Source organism: Callionymus lyra, chromosome 8, assembly GCF_982586985.1.
Source record: "Callionymus lyra chromosome 8, fCalLyr1.hap1.1, whole genome shotgun sequence".
Taxonomy (NCBI): domain Eukaryota; kingdom Metazoa; phylum Chordata; class Actinopteri; order Syngnathiformes; family Callionymidae; genus Callionymus; species Callionymus lyra.
In genome coordinates this window covers 16304200-16326560 of record NC_141825.1, presented here as the reverse complement: position 1 = coordinate 16326560, position 22361 = coordinate 16304200, and the positions used below count along the sequence as shown (strand labels likewise).

Below are 22361 nucleotides of genomic sequence, written 5' to 3'. Positions count from 1 at the left end.
CATTATGGCAGTCAACCTCATTCAAAATGTCAAGAGACTTTAGCAAAATGTCATTTTCTTGAATATTATGATATAATTATAATTGAATATATAATACCAATTCTGTATTTACACGTTAAAGTAGAATGTATTGTTAATGCTACAGTGCTTGTTGTTTAATGACTGTAAGTTTTTACAGTTGGATCATTATTATTATTCATGAAATCAATCCTCGACTTTATTTTAAAAAAAAGTAATTCGGCGAGAAGTTTGATTATTCTTCGAATTCATGGTAATGTTGAGAAAAAAAGGCTTTTCTAATGAAGTGGATAGAACATTTACTGAGTACTTGGGTTGAAGAGTCCTCATCAACAGTTGATGAAGTATAGATTTTTATTTTATCAAATGGGCCTTTTTGGTGTTGTTAAATGTTGTTTTTTTAAAACAAGTGATACAATTTATGTAAAAAATGGTGATAAAAATACGATGGAGACAATCTCTTACACACATATGTGGCTTTAAGAGTAAACTCTATGTTGTTGATGATATAAATCAAAGTATAAGACAACAAAACGAATTTATTCTTCCATATTTTCCCATCTGAACTATCTTAACTCCCTCCTCACGCATCTAACCTCAACAAGAGCATATATATATATATATATATATATATATATATAAATACTTTAATATTTTAAATTGGATGATAGGAATGAGCTCACTGCAGGTGGCATTAGTTTTCCAAAAGACACAACACACATACAAGTCCAAAGAAGCAAAGGGAGCTCATGCTGCAGGTCTTCATTGATCCAGTGTGGTGAAACTTCAAAAGATTCCTGGATCCAGATTGTAATTCAAAACACCACCAGGTCTGCTGCTTGTACTTCTGTTGAAAAATTAATTTTGATGCTTTAATTCAAATTTAATTGAATCAATTTAATCAAAATTGTGTTGCAATGTCGCATAAAGTATAATGTCAAGACGGTTTGCATTTAAGTTTTGAGTGTTAAGTTTGCATGAGATTATTTTTAATGTAATTAAAGTAATAAAGTCCTACTAACTTGGAGTAACAATTCACCACTTTCTGCATCCCAGAGCTGTGTATTTACCTGTTTCACGTTGTTTTTTTTAAAAACATACATTTAATGTATCTTCCTGAAAAAGGTGATACTCGCTTTTATTTGTCAATTAAGAATACTAAATTACATTCAGGTGTCCTTAATGTGCTGACACAGAATTTCGTTTAAGACTTCCCACATTAAGAATGTGCCATTTGAAAGAGTTTAACTGCTAGTCACGGAACTGCAGTGTCACGGAAAATGGTAAGGAATCATATTTGAAAATTGCAAAACATGTTTCCGCCCGGTCTCGAACCGGGGACCTTTCGCGTGTTAGGCGAACGTGATAACCACTACACTACGGAAACTACTGATTACACCTCACTGACGAACGGACGCTGATTTGTATTGGGTATTCTCTGTTAAAATGCCTAAAATGAAATCATATAATATAATAACATGTTCATTGTCCCGACAGTGACTCGCAGATCACAAGCCGGAGCCTGGAAAAGCCACATTCGTGAGTGCTGATCTGGTTCTTGGATCTATGGTTCTATTGCTTATTTTGTGTCTTATCTTACTTCATTCGTGTATTTTTTACTGACAGTACAAACAATAATTTGTTTTGTTTACAGTATTGGCAATACAAGTTTCTCATTATGAAGCTTATTCTGTCCGTGTCTTGGGCACATACAGTTTAGCCCCAAAATAATTCTCACAGAACAGTATCTCACACAGCAGATGCACCAGCGTCGTTTAAAATGCAAAAAGTGTCTAATAAATACATGTATTGTTTAATATGTTTCATTTAATGATCTAATACCTGTTCAACAGTGAAGGTGCTCGCAGATGTTCTTGCTCGGTAGTGTGCTGCAAACATGAAACAGGAAAGACTTAATGGGTTCTCAGGACATAAGTAGATCTGCAAGAAAATCTCGTTTGTGAAGGAAGAAAACTATTTTAAGGATAAAAGACATTTCCTCCAGCAAAATTGGTCCAGAGTGATGCAAATGGGCTATAAAGACAACTATGTGTCTCATTCTGTTTTGAAATATACACTGAGTTCATTAGACTTTATTCTAAAAGTCACATATGTAACGTTAGTTTTCAACTTTTGTTAAAACGTTTTTTTTTTTATGTTGAGCTGTGATTTATTTCCAGCATAAGAATAATTTATTGAACTACCTTGGAACCGTTTATTACACCACAAGTATTAAATAATAATAATAATTAAAGGGTTAAAAATGGGAGCGGCGAAGCTAAGTAAAGACTGGTCGATTATTTTAATAACAAAACATGTTTCCGCCCGGTCTCGAACCGGGGACCTTTCGCGTGTGAGGCGAACGTGATAACCACTACACTACGGAAACTGATGGTTGGGCTGAGCGTTAATAAGAGACCGTATTTTCTATACTGAACATATTTTTGGATTGCCATATGAAAGTAAGTAAGTAAGTAAGTAATAATTATTTGTAAAGCGCCTAAAGGGGACTCCTTGTTTTTTTTTACATACCTGTAAATGCACTTTAAAGCCATTTCCTAACTCCAGCATTAAGCTTGTGTATTTATAGAGGTTGACTCCCATAATGTCACGGGAATAAGCCATAGGGGAGTTAAAAAGATGTGTTTCCGCCAGGTCTCCATCCACTTTTAATAGGCCACTTTGCATTCTCATCTTGAAACCAGACATTTTAAAGCAAGTTAACGTTTTAAAACTGGATACTCTCCGAAGTAAAATTCGTCTGTGACTCTTAAGAGATTAAGACGCCGTAAACTAGCAACAATTATTAACCTTGGTTGCTGATATATTTTTGCGGCCCACTAGATGGTTGGCTCAAAATCAAAGTATCAATTCAAGCTAACTTTTAATATAAAGTGGTTAAGCTAAACTCTAGAGTGATTCACCTTTTTTCGTGATGTTTATAACATAGATTGTGACGCTAAGACAAAGGAAGTTAAACCTGGTCCACAGAGTGAGCAACTCAATGAGATGTATTTTCCAATAAAACACTTAGATGGGAGCTACTCAACAAGTCCACGTGTTCACATAACTTCCTGTTTCGATCTTACTTCCTGTCAGGGATGATTCAGATCCACTCGATTTAGAACAACTGAGTCAGTGAGTTGCTTAGTGGCAGGTTTTTATTTTTCAGCACTAGGGGGACACCTAGTGGAGTGGAGAGGTATCAGGATACAGTGTCTTCATTCTGAAGAGAATGATTTGAGGATTCATTGAATTAGTAGATCAGAGACAAAGATTATAAAACAGAGAGTGACATCTAGTGGTCTTTCAAAGTGAAGACACTGTATCATGATACCTCATCAACTGTTTCATGAAGCCTCGTCAACACATCACTATTGTTTGACGTTAACAAACCAAATAAATCACAGCTTAAATACTTTTTATTTAGAGAAACAAAAAGTCAATCCATACCGACAGAAGCATTGTGTTCTGTCGCTCCTCTCTTCTGTGAAGGTGCTTTGTTTTAAACCCATGAGCAACTCTTGGGTTCTATGACTGTTGGCTCCTGTACAGACGATGGCTCCGAGATGAAAGCTCAGGACTTCAGTCAAAAAAAAAAAAAGAAGGAGAAAATGGAGCAAACAGCCGCAGTGATAACAGGAATTTGGCTTCAAACAGGTGAAACATCAAATGGCGGCGTATGTGCGAGGGGGTCAGCGTCCGCCATGTTGCGGTGCATTAGGGTGAACCTAAAAACACACACTCTGTGCTATACACCCGCATGGTCTGTGTTTTTATGTGTTATTACGCTGGCGGGACGGACACGGTTTGCGGCGTCTCTTCTCTCAACACCCACCTATTTGGGCCGTAATCACACAGCATGTGGCGGCGCAAGGCCACGAGAACCCGGACACGCGTTCACCTTCTCTTTTGATGAGCAGAAATTGAGACCAGAAGAAAGGGGACAACATTTGGTCCACAGATTCACCAAAGGGAATGAGATGAAAAGGTAGGTCTAGATGGCAAAGAAGAGGAGGAGGGGTAGTTGGTGGGGTCTTGTCATGACCAGCAGAGTGGTCCATTCATCTGCGCTAATTCGGGGCGTTAGTGCTTCACAGGATCAACATTGTCAAGGCTACAAACGAGGACTGTTGTCGACTTCACTGCCGGACATTCTTTCATGTCATGATTCTTTCATAGTCTTCGGGAAGAAAAGAAGGATCGTGGAGCATCGACTGGTAATGAAGGAGGTAACCAGGGTCATCTTTTTCACCTGCATGTTTGAACCTCCTTCCTTTTACGATTAAATCATGAGTACAAGTACAAGTAAAATGATGATCTTGTATTTATTTTGTAAGCACCAATCATGTGATAATCATGTGTTCTGGTCACAATTTGATGCATAAAACATTGACACTGTTCAAGACCGAGGTAAAGAAAGAGCTGAGCTAAAGGACATGTTTCATTTCAGAATAAGACCGTATATTCTCCGAGGTAGCATTAATCTGTAACGCTTGACACTAGTGATGGTCTGATGAAGCTTCATGAAGCAGTGTCATTATTTTCAGAGTCCATTAGATGGCGGTCTCTGCACTATTTTCCTTTGTTTTGAACAACTGTTCTAATGAAACATCACGTCATTTTTAAACTGATGGCGCCACCTACTGATCTCTGACACTGCTTCATGAAGCTTCATCACTACTTGACACATGTGACGCTGTAAACTAGCAACAATTAGTAAAACATAAAGACTATATAGTAATTAGTAAGTAAGTAATTTGTATTTATATAGCGCTTTTCCAGACCAGGGTCACAAAGCGCTTAATATATATAAAATATATATCATATAATTATATGAAGCATCTTGTTGCAGAGAAACCAGACCAGGAATCCTGCTGATTCAGCAGTATTTTCATTTTTACTGCTTATAATAATTTCTTGGGTGAAACTTTTGATTGTGAACATCTATAAATGATGTCATATTAAGCTAAACGGGGCACTTGTCGTAGGTATACATAATAAACTAACTGTAGTACCTTGACTTCAGTTTTGTATTTATTTACTTTTTTTTGCTTTAAAAAAAAGTGTATTTTTTTTCAAAACATATTTGATCCATTTTATTTAAACAACTTGTTTTATTCTACAACGTTACCATAACCTTCAGACGAAAAACAAATCTGCCCAAATATTATTAGTTATTTAAAGATTCACATTATCAGGCCTGATTTTACACCTAAGAATAATAAATAAATAAATAATTTAAAAATATTTATTATTCCATAGGACATAGTGTATCCTGTTTCATTAAAGTTTATATAATTCTTCGACGGATGGATAGCGGTAAGTAGAGACGACAAGGTGACGAATTTAAGTGAACTCAACAGAGAAAGTGAAAACCTTCTAGTGAAAACCATAAAATATGTTTCCGCCCGGTCTCGAACCGGGGACCTTTCGCGTGTGAGGCGAACGTGATAACCACTACACTACGGAAACTGATGTAGCCTAAGTAGTAATAAGAGAAAGTCAAAAATTATTTTGAATACACACTGAGTTTGATAGAGGCGGTAGATTAGACTACTTCTTTTTATATTTCTTGTGATGACGCAATTTTCGACTTCCAACATCATGATTGTGTATTTAAAAAGAAGTTGGCTCCAATAGTGTCTCGGAAAATGTATAAACAAAAAAACTGTTTCCGCCCGGTCTCGAACCGGGGACCTTTCGCGTGTTAGGCGAACGTGATAACCACTACACTACGGAAACTGATGGTGCGGAATTCAGGAACAGTAGAAGCAATTTTCGTCACTGTTTTAGAGTGAGTCATACACAATCCATGTTGACAAAAGTATTGTGTTCTGTCGCTCCTCTCTTCTGTGAAGGTGCTTTGTTTTAAACCCATGAGCAACTTAAATTGATGGTGTATGTTGATGATAATACCTTTATTTTTCCTACACGTTTTTATACAAATAAATTGTATGCATTTTTAAATGCATTTTAATTATTTTCAATTACTTTTAAGATCCACAAGTTGAAGAATCATTTTTTTAACGATAAAATAATTTATGAGATTCACTTTTAGAATCAGGAAATGTAATTGCCAGTGAAACACAACATGTGCTTTTTGTGTGGTGGCGGTACAGAACAAAAGAATATGTGAGGATATGAGTTTGTATGTTCTCCCCGTGTTGTGTGGGTTTACTCCGGGCACTCCGGTTTCCTCCCACAGTCCAAAAAACATACAGAGGTTGATAGAGAACTTTGGGAAATTGTCCGTAGGTATGAGTGTGTGTATGAATGATTGTCTGTCTTTGTGAGTCCTGCGATAGACTGGTGTCCAGTCCAGGGTGTCCCCTGCCTCTCGGCCTATGATACTGGGATAGACTCCAGTCTCCCCGTGACCCTGACCCCGGGATAAAGCGGTAAAAAATGAATGAATAAATATATATATTATATATATATATGCTGATAATTATTTCTTGGTTGAGAATACTTTTGATTCTGAACATGCCGTTAAATATGTCATGTGAAGCTACACAGGGCACTAGTAGTAGGTACACATGATAAAGTAACTTTAGTGAGTTTACTTGAGTTCTGTATTCATTCATTTTTTTGGTAAAAAAAAATGTTGGATTCACTTTATTTAAACAACAATCTGCCTAATAATTCATAATTATTTAAAGATTCAAAAGTTCAGGCCTGTCCTAAGAATACTTTAAAAGAAATTAAAAAAAATTGAACGATTTATTACTATGCAATAAAAAATATATATATATATACACTTATTAGAAAGTGGTAAATAGAAACGACCAGCTGACGAATTTAAAATATACTTGTACTGTATATGCTGACAACTCGCCTGAAATACTGCAACAGTTTATTTTCATGTCTAAACAAGAAGGATCTGTCTTGTCTGCAGTTGATTCAGAACTCTGCAGCGAGAATTCTGACCTGCTCTAGTAGAAGAACTCACATTTCTCCGATCCTTAAAAGTCTTCAATGGCTTCCGGTTTCTTTCAGGATCAACTTTCAAATTCTGGTTCTTACTTTCAGATCTGTTCATGGTCAGACTCCTCCTTACATCAGTGATCTGATCCAGCCTTACACCCCAGCTCGGGGTCTGAGGTCTGTGGATCAGAATCTACTGATGGTTCCAGGCACACGGTTCAGGACCAGAGGAGAGAAATCCTTCCAGGCTGTTGCTCCAAAGCTTTGGAACGATCTTCCTCTTTCTTTGCGCTTGATGGAGTCTACTGACTCTTTCAAGAAACTGCTTAAGAATTTTTTATTTGTTCAGGCTTTTCCTTGATTTTCTGGAACGCCTAATGTGTTATTAGTTTAATCTTGCCCTTTAAAGTATATACTTTATTGAATCTTGTTTTGATGTTTAAGCGCTTTGTGACCCTGGTCTGGAAAAGCGCTATACAAATAAAAATGACTTACAACCATAAAAGATGTTTCCGCCCGGTCTCGAACCGGGGACCTTTCGCGTGTGAGGCGAACGTGATAACCACTACACTACGGAAACGGATGGAACATTGATAGTTATACGAGAAGGTCAATAATTATTTTGAATACACACTGAACTGAATAAAGGCGGTAGATTACGCTTCTTTTCATCTATATTGCGATGACGCGATTTTCGACTTCCAACATCATGATTGTGTATTTAAAAATAATTTGGCTCCAATAGTGTCTCGGAAAATGTATAAACAAAGACCTGTTTCCGCCCGGTCTCGAACCGGGGACCTTTCGCGTGTTAGGCGAACGTGATAACCACTACACTACGGAAACTGATGGTGCAGAAACAGGAGCAGTAGAATGAATTTTCGTCACTGTTTTAGCGTGAGTCACAATCCATTTTGACAAAGATAGTGTTCTGTCGCTCCTCTCTTCTGTGAAGGTGCTTTGTTTCAAACCCATGAGGAACTTAAATTGATGGTGTATGTTGATGATAATACAATTGTTTTTCCTACACGTTTTTTTCAATAAATTGTTTGTATCTTCAAATACATTTTAACTATTTCAATTACTTTTAAGATCCACAAGTTGAAGAATCATTTTTTTAACGATATAATAATAATTTATGAAATTCACTTTATTGGAATCAGGAAATGTAATTTCAGGTGTTGTAAACACAACATGTGTTTTTTTTGTGTTTGCAGTACAGAACAAAAGAATATGTGAGGATTTAATTTTGTATGTTCTCCCAGTGTTGCATGGGTTTACTCTGGGCACTCCGGTTTCCTCCCACAGTCCAAAAACATACAGAGGTTGAGTCCAGAGTGTCCCCTTGCCTCTCGCCCTATGATACTGGGGTAGGCTCCAGTCTACCCTGACCCTGGGATAATGCGGTAAACAATGAAAGAATGAATGAATATATATGCTGATAATTATTTCTTGTTTGAGAATACTTTTGATTCTGAACATGCCTTTAAATATGTAAAGCTACACAGGGCACTAGTAGTAGGTACACATGATAATGTAACTTTAATTCATTTTTTTGGTTCAAAATGTTTGATGCACTTTATTTAAAGAACAATCTCCCTAATAATCAATAATTATTTAAAGATTCAAAAGTTCAGGCCTGTCCTAAGAATACCTAAGAATACACATTTTGAACGATTTATTCTGCCACAGGAACTAGTGAAGTGTCATGTTGCAATAAAAATATATATATATATATATACTTATTAGAAACAGGTAAATAGGAACGACCAGCTCACAAATTTAAATATATAAACTTGCTGTCAATAAAAGATGTTTCCGCCCGGTCTCGAACCGGGGACCTTTCGCGTGTGAGGCGAACGTGATAACCACTACACTACGGAAACTGCTGTAGGACACACCGAAAAAGAAGCATCAGTATGTGACCTGTTTACAGACTGCCACGGTAAGTAAGTATTTTATATTAGTAAAGCGCTTTCCCACGACTAAACAATCAATAAAATCCATAAAATCCATACATTTCTTCAAACAGAAGAGTGTTTATTGTCGTTATAAAACAAGAAGAGAGGAGCAGTGTTATACTTGATAAAGGGGCAGACATAGTGCTTTTGAGAAGCTGGTACCGGGTATTTAAAGTGGGTAAATATAAAATACATAAAAACTATGTCCAGTGGTTAATCTTGACAAAAGTCGTCACGAGAAATCTGAAAAACCGGACAAAAAAGAGGACTGTTTCCGCCCGGTCTCGAACCGGGGACCTTTCGCGTGTTAGGCGAACGTGATAACCACTACACTACGGAAACTGATTCCATCACGGATAAAATTTACTTTAAGAACTACACCTTCTGATTACAAACTAGCGTAACAATCAGCCATGTTTTTAAAAACATGTTAAACGCTTCTCAGTAACTCTCGCGCGCACATGTGTTATGACCTGAAGTGTGCGGTAATAAAGTGCAGGCGTGATTAATCACCTGACCTGCTCATATTCCGTCCACACATATTCCATCGATCGTGACGTGATCTTATATCATCAAGTATATTCGTGGCATTTAGTTTGTTTCCTATCATAAAAATAATAGATATAATGGATTTTTTTTTATATATATAATTCGAAATTTGGAGCCTGCAAAGTGCAGTTTGATGAATTTCCTTTCAAATTTAAAGACAGTATAGAGTGATTTAAAAGTACTGTAGATTAAAGAAAAAAAGTATAACAGTAGTTGTTTTCTGTATATAAATTATACATTAAGTTGTTTAACAATACATTTTACATTCAACATTCTGTTATTATTACTTTTATAGCACGTTATTGGCAAATTGATTAAAAATTAATTGTTTTATATAATGTTGTTTTTTTTTAATTCAGGTTGCTAGCGTTAGCTTAGCTTAACTTAACCGCTAGCATTGCTAAAATTAGCAAAGCAGCGGGAGCTCATACAATTATTTATAAAACATAATTAAGATAAATAAAAAAAATGAGATATAAAGTCACAAAGAAAGGCACCATATTCTTTATCTAAATGATCTTTTTGCAGCTTTTGAGTTTTGCGGCAACAAAAGGAATATATGACACTTGTATTCTTCAACTAACGTAGAAATGCAAATAGTCAAACTATATTGCAAGTGGTTACTACAACTACTACTCCACCATAAATATTATTAACATCATATCTCCCAGCAAATAAATAGTGTTTAACTGTAAAATGTATTGTTTGCATGTCATTAGCCACTGTAAAAAAAAGGTTTACCCATAATGCATTGCAATATACAGTAACAGTACAGTAACGAGAAGCTACTATCATTCAGTAAATGAAAAATAAAAGTTTTTTTTTACATTACAGTTTGATAAATTCATTGAGTGTCTTTGTGTATTAATATGTGTTAAAGTAGTATTTATATCCTACAGACGTTTGCAACATATATTCATTATGTGCGGAGACTCTTGAACCGACAAACCTCTGCGTTTAATAAAAATGTATGGCCTCCATCAAAGCAAGGGTTCGACAAATATAAAATAAAATAAAGATAATATTGTGCAAACTGATAAAGAGTAACAGATGTAAATGCAGATTTCGAACCAATTTTTCAATTAAGTGTAATTCTATTAAGATCTTTTATTTGAACTTCACAGCAATATAGATTTTCCCCAATGTGTATGCAAAAAAAAAAAGAGGGACCGATCATTGATCCAGTTATGTCGTCCCACAGGAGCAACGTCCGGGTAAAATAAAGCTGCCCTTAAACTCTGCAATTGCCAATAATGGGCCGTCATTACTCAAATTACAGCGAGCTCTGATTGGGTTAAAAATAATGAAGAAAACAACACAATCAATCATCATCAAGTCCCGGTGTCGTCGTGTCGGAGACCTGGTCTGTGACGGTGGGCCGGAGCTCCTCCTGCTGGACCGGGTCAGGGTCAGGGTATTAATACATACCAGATCATGGCATCTTTTTTATACATTTAAAAAAAAAGTAGTTTGTGGTGCTGAAAACGTAGTACACATGCCAGGCCTGTGGGTGGCGATGTATCGAGTTCACTAATCATGAAGAAGACTATCAAGCAAGTGCAGGTAGAAGACACTGAACTATACATAGACAAACACATGAGTGGCAGTCATGCTACAGGGAACAACGACATGAGAGTATTATGTGTATATATATATATATATATATATATATATATATATATATATATATATAATTGTGTTAATGCTGAAGGCACAATTGAGATCCACTTTTGCTCTTATGACCTCAACTTTGTACCTCCTACAATTTACATCAGATTTTAACCAGTTAAACTTTTATCAATTCGGTTCGTTCCCAAAACGCGGGCTATGTTCTAGATTTTTTTTATCTCTTCAACTCTTTCTTCTATTGCTCTTTTTCTTCCCCTTTTTTCTCCATTCACTTGAATGGGAAACATCTTCAACTCATGTTTTAACTCCTTCCACTTTGAACTTCAGGTACATTTATCTACTCACACCTAGAAACTTTAAAAACGCTTTTTTCTACTTCTACTACTTCATCTACTTCTACTACGACTACTACTTGTACTAATAACTCTACTCCTACTATTAATTCTACTACTATTTATGTAACTGCTTTTACTAATTCTACTTCAAGTACTAATTCTACTTCAACCCCTAATTCTAATTCTACCACTACTTCTACTAATAATTCTACTTCAACCACTAATTTTACTTCTACTACTACTTCTACTAATAATTATACTTCAACTACTAATTCTACTTCTACCAATACTTCTACAACTACTACTACTACTATTTGTAATACTAATTCTATTTCTACTACGGAATTTACTACTTCTGCTTCTACTACTAATTCTAGTACTAATTCTAAGTCTACTACTACTTCTACTTCTGCTTTTACTACAAATTATTTTGCTGCTTCGACAACTTCTTCTACTTCTACTACTTCTTATTCAATGTTTGCCATAAAGTGCCCTCTTGGTTTAGCACTTATCTTTTCTAGTTTCTCTTAATTTATTATTTTTATTACAGATTAAATAATGATTTTTGAGAAATTTGTGGGCTACAACTTTTTCAGCACATCAAACAACTTTTTTAAACATATAAAAAAGTTTTATTTATTTTTATTATTTTATTATTGTTTGTTTTTCTTGTTTTTTTATTATTGTTTTAAACCCTAAATTACACAAAAAGGAAAAGTTAAGAGGGAATTAAATAATAATACCTTATAATATGCTTATAATGAGAGGGACAAAAATACTTAGATTTGTTTTTAATAATTCCTGTTGCTCAAAATATAGTTTTTTTAACCCTTGCATTATTTTTGGGTCAAGTTGACCCGGTGGCCAAAAAACAAAGTGTTGTCTCTGTGTCAAAGGTGTCAAAGGTTTTTCACCTTTAACCACAAACAACACAAGGGATACCTCAAACAAATTTGTTTTTGGGCCTCCGGCTTACCTTGACACAAAGGCAACACAAAAGTTAAAACTACAAAGAAAAATGTTGCTTTCTAATGTTTATAAAAACATGTCAACAACCATACCTGACATGGTTGTTGACTCGTCATAATAATGGACGACAGTGAAGACAAAAGTGGTTCAACACCAAAGAGGTCCTCCATTGAATCACCGCATTACAGACCAGGAAATAGAAGTTTAATCCGGCCCAACAGGGGGGGACACGACCACAAGAGTCGCTGCTTGAAACACATCTTCAATTCTTTCTCCTTCTGCGGCTCCACGATCATCTCCTGCCTCTTATTCACAGCGCGACAGTTCAACTAGCCCGGCTGCCCTCAATCTCAAACCAGGAGCGACGCGGAGCAAAGTTTTAGTGCTGATCCAATCCCTGCGTCGCACCGACGAGCACCAAAGCTCCTAAAGTTCCCTCCCGTCAATAATGAGGTCTCATTTACACAAATTACTATGAACGCTGATTAGGTGTTATCTAACAGCGAGGGCCACCTCGATCAATCATCATCAGGCGGCGCGGCGTCAATGGACATCGAAAGGTTAACCCAGATCTTGGAGGGTCTGCCGGTGTCAGCAGAATCCGAGTGGGAGGCCGTCGCGCTGTCGATAGAGCAGCTAGACAATTAGGTAATGATTAAAATAGCGGCACCTGGGACTCGATAAGAAAATGAGCCATCCTGGCATAATGTGAGAATGATTTGTTTACCGATCCATAGAGCCGTGAGCCAAAGTCACCCGGGTTCACAGTCGAGAAGTCTCTCGTCTGCAGCCGCCAACTTTCTTTCTTCGCAATTCTTGCAATCCGTGGCCTTTAAAGATGTCGCTCGTTTCAAAGTTCTTCCCGTGCTCGTCGTCAAAGTGACTCCGGTCCTTTATTTCCGCTGGTCTTCAAAGCAGAGCGGTGATAATAGGTGCACAATTGAAATAACTTCATCTCTGGCCGCCTTCAAACTTCCTCTGTCTCAAAATCATCGGCCTCAATTTGTGGTTTTTCCAACATGCTGTATTCACAAGGAGAATACAAGTCAGGAGAAGTACTTTTCAATCTCGTAACAAATGTTGTCGGGGGTAGGATGGTAGGTCAAACACCAACTCTAGGACTTGGCCAAAAAAACACTCTCTGAAGCCGATTATACATACCGGCTTAAAGTACATACATATTTGTAATTATTAAACTCTTAACAACACATGAACTTGAACAACAAATTGTCTTATTAATGTGTTTAATGGGGTAGTAATGTGTGTGTTTTAAATTGGGTGTTGGGATGATGTGTGTACCTTTATGATTATGTGTTGGGGAGGTTTGAGTGTCACTCTTGTACTTCTTTTTATCTGTTGTGTTATTTTGTTAGTGTTTCTATATCATTTCTATAGAATGTGTGTAACTATATTGGGGTTTGGGTGGTCTTTGTGTTTCTATTTCTTTGTTTGGTGGTGTTTGTGTGTTTGTTAATTTCTTTGCAGTGGTGTTTTGTTTGTGTTTTATTTCTTTGTTGGGGTGTTGTGATTTTTCTTTTTATTTGTTCTGTTGTGTGTTTCTATTTGTGTCTTGGTGTTGTTTGTTTGTTGCGTTGATGTCTGTGTTGGGGATGTGTATGTGTGTTTATTTCTCTTTTGTTGTGTTCTGTGTATGTTTCTATTTCTGTGTAGGGCTTGTGATTGTGTGTTTATTTCTTTGTTGCAGTGTTGTGTGTGCGTATTTCTATGTTGGGGAGGTATATGTTTGTTTGTTTATTTGTTTTAATTTTGTATGTGTGTGTGAATCTCTTTCAATGTTGGGGTGGTGTGTGGGTTTCTACTTATGTGTTTGGTGGTGTTTGTTTATTTCATTTTTGTTGTGTTTAGTGTTTGTTTTTCTACATTTGGGCTTTGTGTGTTTATTTCTTTGTTGTAATGTTTTATATATGTGTGTGTCTATTTCAGTGTTGGGGTAATGTATAGGTTGCTACTTGTGTGTTTGGTGGTGTCTGTTTATTTCTTTGTTGTGGTGTATTGTTAGTGTTTTATGTCTATGCTCTATCTGTGTTTGGGTGGTCTGTGTGTTTCTATTTCTGTGTTGGGGTGTTGTATGTTTGTTTACTTGTTTTCTGTGTTTTGTGTGTATGTTTCTAATTATGCGTCAGGGTGTTGTGTGTTTGTTTGCTCCTTTGCTGTGTTGTTGTATCTGTGTTTCTATTTCTGTGTTTGGGTGTTGTGTGTTTGTTTACTTCTTTGTTGTGTTGTGTGTGTTTCTAATTATGCGTCGGGGTGTTGTGTGTTTGTTTGCTCCTTTGTTGTTCTGTTGTATCTGTGTTTCTATTTCTGTGTTGGGGTGTTGTGTGTTTGTTAGCTTCTTTGTTGTGTTGTTGTAAGTAAGAAAGTAAAGGTTATTTCTGAAGCGTTTTCTAGACCAGGGTCACAAAGCGCTTTAACAAAAACAATACACAGTTAAAATGATATACTATAAAAGGTCAGTTGTGTGTGTGTTTCTAGTTCTGTGTTGGGGTGTTGTGTGTTTGTTTACTTCGTTGTTGTGTTGTTGTATGTGTGTTTCTATCTGTGTTAGTGTGTTTATTTATTTCTTGTATTGGTGTTTGTATGTGTGTGTGTGTGTGTGTGTGTGTGTGTGTCTATTTCTGTTTTGGGGTGTTTGTTTATTTCTTTGAGAAAGTATAATAACCAGTAATAAAACAGTTTAACCAAAGTCTAAATGAAAGTGTTGATCATGATTAGAAGTGAAGTGGGGAATATAATAAAACATAAGGTTAATCAGATGTTTAATCTGTAGTTTTAATTTGTAAATCAGTCAAATTTGAGCCAAACATGAAAAGAAATAAGACTTGTGTGATACATGAATCAGATCAGCTTGTGTTCACCAGACGGCGACGGACGCACTCCCTACTTCTTATTCAAGTCCACTTGTAAGCCCTCTTTGTCAAATATTTGCTTGACAGGAAAACCTTGTTACCTAAATCAGCTGGTGGCCCTCGGTATATGTCCGTCCCATAAGGGGTGAGGAGCAGAACATGCTGAGTGCATCCGCTAATACAAATGAACTTCTTCAGACGCCTCTGACACTCGCAGCCGTGAACAAACAGCGGCGCCTCTTAATGTAATGTGTAGCAGTGGGGCACGGACGCGAGATGATGAAACATGAAGGGCCATTGGCTCCGGAGAGAGGTGAGCGCTATCAGGCCGCCAGGATTAAGACGCGGCCCCCCGCCGCCGAGTCACTGATCTCTGCCAAATAAGTAGGGCTACAAGTTATTACTCTCACCTTTCACAAGGGGGTTTTTGGATGGAAAGATCATTAAATTAACCGCAGGGCACTGCATTTGTGACCACAAGTACATAAGCCAGGAGAGGGTGGTGGCCTACACTTTGTGTTTCTGAGTAGCACCTATAGCTTCTCCTGAGAGGGACTCAGAGGTGAGCCCGGGTCTGTAATAGAGTTAGCCTTTTGATCATTATGTGCTTACCACCGAGGAGCTTCATTATGAAAGCTGTTTTTTTTTTTCTTCTTTCTAACTCCACAGAATTCCTTTCATTGAACATCATTTTTCGGTGACCCAGTTCAATATCTGGTGCTTCACGTTGAATCGACTGGGAGCTCTCATCTCGGAGAGGACGGTGATAGGTAACGCACAAGTGCCTCAAAGATTTTTCTTCTATCATTAGTCTTTCAAAGAAAGCCGTGATTGACATCATCCCATCAGCGTACGCGCGAGGCACATTATCATAGATGTCCGTTTCCGTCTAGCGGGAGAGGATGTCCCTGTCGTCGGAGGATGTGTTTCATCAAGTGGTTCTGCCCGATTCCTCGTCAATAAATAAATCTGATAATTGTCAGTGCAGACAGCTGTTTGTGACAGCTTTGTTGTCTTGACTCACTGCATCCTGTCATTCTCGCGGAGGGAAAAGTGAGTTTCATACAGTCTGACTGCCATGCGGGGAGCGGGGACATTTGCACATGAATCAATTGTCAGCATCACTGTACGCTGACAACCCGATGACAGCTCAAATACACTCGCTGCACATTTTTCTAGCAAGAAGTTTCTGTAGATATTCTTCTCAAGCATGAGATTCAAGGAAGAATCTGTTATATCAAGGTTATATCTATCATAATAAAAACAGAAGTGGAGGAAACCTTCACAATAATGGACTGAAGCAGAGCAGGAAAGTAGATGAAACATTTTTTTTTTTTTTTCCGGCAGGATGGAAAAATATATCTCTTCTTTCAACAGCTACTTGAAAGTGAGCCTCTTCGGTTATGATGGTGGCTCTTGTTGCTCAAGATAACTACTTGACATTTGCTAAATCAGTCAGTGTCAGTCTTGCATACTCAATTTCCCGCACTTGAAAGCTCCGTCTATAACTTTGGCATTTGGTAATGTCCTGTCACTCAAACGGAATTTACCGAGTCCATCCATAAACAAAAAGTCTGACAGCATAACAAAAAAAAATGAATTGTTACAGAAATAACTTGTGTTTATTCAGATGTAAAAATACAGTAGCATTTACTTAGGTACATACAGTGATTCATATTGCAGGATTTGACCACGCTGACATTTCATTAGTCGATTCAAGCTGTTTTTTCAGGTACAGTCATTGGTCAAAGACTACAAAGTTGATGGAGAGTTACTTTTTTTAAAAACTTTCAATTCACAGGACCGGGACCAGTACCAGTCCATACATTTGATTAATTCTGAATTGATTTATTACGACTAAAAGGTGTTTTATTTTTGGAGAAAATAATCTACTTTTTTCAAGTCATTAATTTTAATCAATCTAAGTATTGACATGTACATATTTTTATTTAATTCAAGTGTAACGGTTTATTTTGCGCGACGAAACATGGTGAACGATGGACTTTTTCTGTTTTAGCTTTAAGGTTTACTTAAAGACAAGACTGGCTTGGCTTTTTAACTAGACAGAATTTATTTATTTTAACTCGTTTATATTATCATATCATTATTTCTAATGTGCTTCTTGTAAGGTACTTTGCCATTTTTAAATGAATCATGTTTTTTTTTTTTTTTCTGAAACTGAATGTCTAAAAGGTTCTGTATGAATAAAGTTATGAACAATTTACCTCAGTTTTGATGGAGATGTATCAACCAATTACATTTTTCAAATCATAAGACGTTTAGTTCCTAATGCATCTATGTCCCCTGGTGTTGAACAAGTAGTTTCAGGGCCAAACTTGTACTTAAAACAGGGGCCGAAATATTTTAACAATGCATGTTTAGAACAAAATGTATATTCACTAAATGTTCTGTATAGAGAGGTATGACTCTGATTATAAGGTCTTTTTATTTTTGGTCATATGGTTCATGTTTTTCCATCAAGATTGGTTTCAGTGTTTTTGGAAGTCTGTTCCTTATCTTATCTTAAAAACTTAGATATCTTTATAGATCCAGAAACTAACATTGATCTACTTTAAGTGAACATAAAATTACTTTGGCCCCCAAATCGAGTTCGACACAAATGAAATGGAAAACAAATTTAGTTTAAAATGTATTTTTTTTTCCCTTGTCTTCTTTTTATTTTATTATAATTCCGACAACTACAATTTGTGTTTCTATTATAACAGACTTTACCCATCCTCTGTTCTGTCAGCCTTATTTTTAGGTGGTCTCAGGTGCGGAGACAGAGTGGGTGGTGCAAATCACAATTCAGTCTATTTTCAAAAAACATGTTGTTCATGTTTTGTTTTTTTCTCTCCAAATTTTAGAAAATATTATCTTAGGGTAAAATTAAACCAAATAAAACCTGTTATTACCGATGATGGTGTGATTGTGATACCAATCCAATCCTGGCTTATAGATGAGACGATAATACTTCTAGTCCCAGGCGGGAGTAAAGACATCTGGTCAAGCTAAATGACCCGCCTACAGAAAGCCACTCTCCATAGTAATCAGAACCGTATTGATTTATAATAGCAAGAGATTTCCGTCCAGTTCCTCCACAACCCCTGGATGTCTCTCGAATGTTTGGCCAGTGTCAGGACACGGCGCTCTCAGGGTGAGAAGATAATCACTGCGAGCGGTGTTCCTCAGAGCTCCACTGGCCACGGTAATCTGTCTACATCGACTATTGTGCGCTCGCCTGTGCCTAATGGCTCTTAAGTTGCCCCGTCCTTCAGCAACCCCTGGCTGGCCATGTGCTGATCAATTTAAACGACTGGAAGAGTTAAGGGCCAGTCAATAAACAGTCCCCTATGACACAACCTGTTGAGGTGCGAGGATCCCAGGCTCACACCTGATTCCACCGCTGTAATAACTAGGATATATATGTTGACTTTCAAAAAAAAAAACTCTCTTAAAAAACAACCTTCTAACTTAAGTTGCTTACTCCCCGCACCTTTTAAAGGAGACATCCCAAAATACTTCCTCTGATGATGTCGAGGTGAGCCATGATGGCGTACGAGAATTACCACACATATGGCGGTGAAGACTCCTGAAAGTGTTCACGGGGAACAAACCGAGCCTCACATTTGCATGTGGAGCGTGGGTTTGTATCCACTTGTCTGTTGTCACGGATGAAACGGAAGTCGCTGCTATAAATGGCTCTGGCGAGTCCCTCGAGGGAGACAAAAGTTGACATGTGTTAGTGAATTACCATCTGCTGCCGAACTAGCTGTTGAGAGCCTGCGACCTCTGCAGACACTAAAGGCGGCGGAAAAGGGACGACACCCGAAGATTTGTTTTGTTAGCTTGATGACAATCCTGATCAGAGAACCAGGAGAACAAAGCAACACATTGTTGTAACTAAAATAGCTGAGTCATTTAGTTTTAGCTGAACCAGCCAAGCTAGGACCAACTATGTGTTGTGTTGCCCCAGAACGGGTACATCGACGCAGGTACTATTTTTAGAACCTGCTCTGCTACAAGCAATCCGAGCCGGCACTAAAAAGGTTCCGTTGACCCACTGCTTGCCACTGATCGGTCGGAGATTGAAGTCACTAAAGAGTCAGCAGCGCTACTCCCAACATAAGATACAAACCTGCCATTTCAAACTAAAACCTTGGTCAGATGTCACTATTGCCTCAAAGTTTCACAACACTATTTTATGAGAGCATGTCCACCGTAAGTATGTAGCAGGGTCTGTAGAAACAGTACACAACAGAGAGTGTACCACTTCAGTATTACACTTTCCTGCATCCAACAACTTCTGGACCTTGTCAGGATATTGCTACCTAAATGTTACTCTTGTGATGCTGTATTGGACCAACTTTGGGTCTGTTTGGACTCGTTTTAACTGGATCCAACTTGGAGTCCTTATCTCACTATGGCTCACCTTCACCTATCTTGAGCAACCTCCGTCATTCAAGCCCGTCTTCTTCATGTACTCCTTTATCACATCTGGTTTTCTTCCTCTACTCCAGCATCTCTAACATTCCTGGTCCAGTACTGTCGCTCCTCTCTATGTTTTCAACCAATCTGGTCACCTTAAGATTGTCTTCTCCCTCTGATTTACTAAATGTCGGTTTTCCTGTCTTTTTACAAATATAATTTACTTACTTGCTTTTTTAAATCACACACTGAGTAGCTTTATCACTGCCCTATTTACCTCTGGCTCTTGAGTCTTTAACTGAGGTGTGTAAATCACACAGGGGAGCAAAATGTTAAACATAGTCCTATTTGAGAGCCTCATAAATGTTCCTAAAAACTCAGAAATTCCACAGTTAATTAGTGTAAAACAAGAGTAAAATGCATCACTGTAGTTCCTCTTCACCAATTGAGACTCTTAATCATCCATCATGGCAGCAATCATTACTTTTCATTGAAGATTACCTTTAATCTTTTGTCAGAAATCACCCTTATCATTGGTTTCTATCCACCTTATTGTTTTGTTAAACTATATTCTGTACAAAAACGTATATAAAAACATAAACATTAAATAATGAAACAGTAATACTAAATTAAAGGGTAAGTAAAGTGTTGATTTAAATTTGTCTTAAATAGATGTTGGACTCTATTGTATCATCAGTGTCTGTTTGTACCAAACTCTCTTTTCATTGAAATATTTACATTAGAAAATGAACTTAAGCCCCGCCCACAGGAGATGAACTCTAGTTTGCCATAAACACACCCATTCTGCTGTGATTGGTCAAACATTAAGGTTTGTCAGCCTGCGTCATTAAGTCTCCAATTCCAAGGGACTCATTGTGTAAACAAAGCAGGGCGTGATTACCACTGGCTTGAGGAGGAGTGAAGCCATTATTACTTCCTAATGGACGCCGCTCTCATAACCTCTCGTTTGCTTTTCAGAGATTTCAGATGGGGGAAGAACTTTATAAAGTAATAAGTTAAAAACATGGTCATTATGAGCCAACGAACTTACTGCATCTTGGAGAGAAAGACTTCAACATTTGATGCCCTTTAAATATAGATCTATTAGTAAAGGCTTGTTTCTAAAACTTAATTGAGGATTTACTTCATGGTATAATTCAAATTTATTTATACATTTGTTTGATATTGAATTAAACACAATTCCATAGAAAAAGATTACATCTGATTTGTCATCCCTCGACTGACAAAAAGCTGGATATTTCAGAAGATAAGAAGACAGTCTAGCATGTTGTCAACCATTAGCTATTCACTGTGTTATTTCCCTCTTTGGGGAAAACAGTGTTAGTGACGCGACAGAGCTGTACGTGGGTGGAAAACCCGACGGGAGCCAGAGGTCAGGACTTTGACGTAGCAGCCTCTGTGTCCTCGACAGTGAGTGACAGGGGGAGGCAGGCCGCTGATGCCTTTCACGTGGGAATCACAGCTTGCAGCGATATCGGAATTAAAGAAACATCTGCCTGACTTTGTGGGAAAATTCTATTTTTTTTCTCTAAGAAAAGCACGATCCGAAGTTTATTAGTTCAGATAACATTTTTTTCATTTGTCCGAAGCCACTAGCAGCTGTGTTTTCTATGCGGACCGCAAGGTCACCCAAAAGACATTGTCTAAATATAACCACTTCATCCGTCCGTCAAAAACCATGTATTGTTTTTCGATCTCACCGGGGAGGCTATTATATACATGGTGGTAATCTAACGAGGGGTTGCTAATTAATGCTGACAATTGGGGGCGACGGGGGCAACATATTAATAGTGACATTTGGCAGAAAGGAAATCTTCAAAGTGATTTCTTCTTAGGCGTGACAGTGAAGGCATCAGTTGCGTTGCGGTTTTGAACCATTGTTACGCTCTAATCAGCCCGTGAGCTTCTTTTTTTTTTTTCGGAGGCGTCTGACTACTGAGCCATACAATCTTCACAGCTCAAAGACACCTTTCCTATGGAACAGTGGGGGGCTGCTCACTTTCCAGTTTGTAAGTTCTTCACTCAGTCTTGTGTAGAAGTTTGCGGGCTTATTACTCAAGGGGGGGTCTTCACTGTATGCCTGGCGTGTCCCATGGGTGTCTTTTTCAGCTGTAATGAGGCCTCCTGGACCAGAAAGCTCTCTTTAAAACAGGGAGTAATGAGTCCTTGTTGGCAGAGTGGATGGGGATTTGCACTTCTCTGTGGAAAGGGAAGGTCATTGAGAGGAGTTTTATTTTGGGAAACTGTCTTGTTTTGGTGCAAAACAGAGCAGAACAGGAAACAGTACAAAGTCCCAGTCCAGGAGCTGCCGATCATGGTCTGAAGGCATTTTCGACACCTTTCGACACTTCAAGGTAGACTTGACAGCTGAAGCCTGATATCTTCCCCAGCAAATATTTTAACAGATACCTATATCGCTTTTATTTTCTCATCGCGCCTGATGTTTTTAGATACGCAACTGTGAGCCAGTTATCAAAGCCAAGGTCGGAGCCGCGCGGTAACTAAAGCATGAACCTCGAACACACTTGAGTCGTGTCACACATGATGTTGTGTATGTTTTAAGAACCTCAAGGTCAGAAACTCCTTTTCTTCTCTGTGTGGATTGTTAACTTCACTACATATTCCATTGTGTGGGAATCCTGATGGAACCTTCTATT

At 37.7% G+C, this 22361-nt stretch overlaps 8 non-coding genes across 8 annotated transcripts; all 8 read right to left on the bottom strand.

Moving 5' to 3' along the window:
- Positions 1-1332: 1332 nt before the first annotated feature.
- On the bottom strand, positions 1333-1405 carry trnav-aac (transfer RNA valine (anticodon AAC)). The gene has a single exon. It is a non-coding gene; the product is annotated as a tRNA-Val (tRNA).
- A 929-nt stretch (positions 1406-2334) lies between these two features.
- trnav-cac (transfer RNA valine (anticodon CAC)) lies at positions 2335-2407 on the bottom strand. Its single transcript has one exon. It is a non-coding gene; the product is annotated as a tRNA-Val (tRNA).
- A 3013-nt stretch (positions 2408-5420) lies between these two features.
- Positions 5421-5493, bottom strand: trnav-cac (transfer RNA valine (anticodon CAC)). The gene has a single exon. It is a non-coding gene; the product is annotated as a tRNA-Val (tRNA).
- A 197-nt stretch (positions 5494-5690) lies between these two features.
- Positions 5691-5763, bottom strand: trnav-aac (transfer RNA valine (anticodon AAC)). The gene has a single exon. It is a non-coding gene; the product is annotated as a tRNA-Val (tRNA).
- Positions 5764-7452: 1689 nt separating this feature from the next.
- On the bottom strand, positions 7453-7525 carry trnav-cac (transfer RNA valine (anticodon CAC)). Its single transcript has one exon. It is a non-coding gene; the product is annotated as a tRNA-Val (tRNA).
- A 193-nt stretch (positions 7526-7718) lies between these two features.
- On the bottom strand, positions 7719-7791 carry trnav-aac (transfer RNA valine (anticodon AAC)). Its single transcript has one exon. It is a non-coding gene; the product is annotated as a tRNA-Val (tRNA).
- A 967-nt stretch (positions 7792-8758) lies between these two features.
- On the bottom strand, positions 8759-8831 carry trnav-cac (transfer RNA valine (anticodon CAC)). Its single transcript has one exon. It is a non-coding gene; the product is annotated as a tRNA-Val (tRNA).
- Positions 8832-9175: 344 nt separating this feature from the next.
- Positions 9176-9248, bottom strand: trnav-aac (transfer RNA valine (anticodon AAC)). Its single transcript has one exon. It is a non-coding gene; the product is annotated as a tRNA-Val (tRNA).
- Between the last annotated feature and the right edge of the window lie 13113 nt (positions 9249-22361).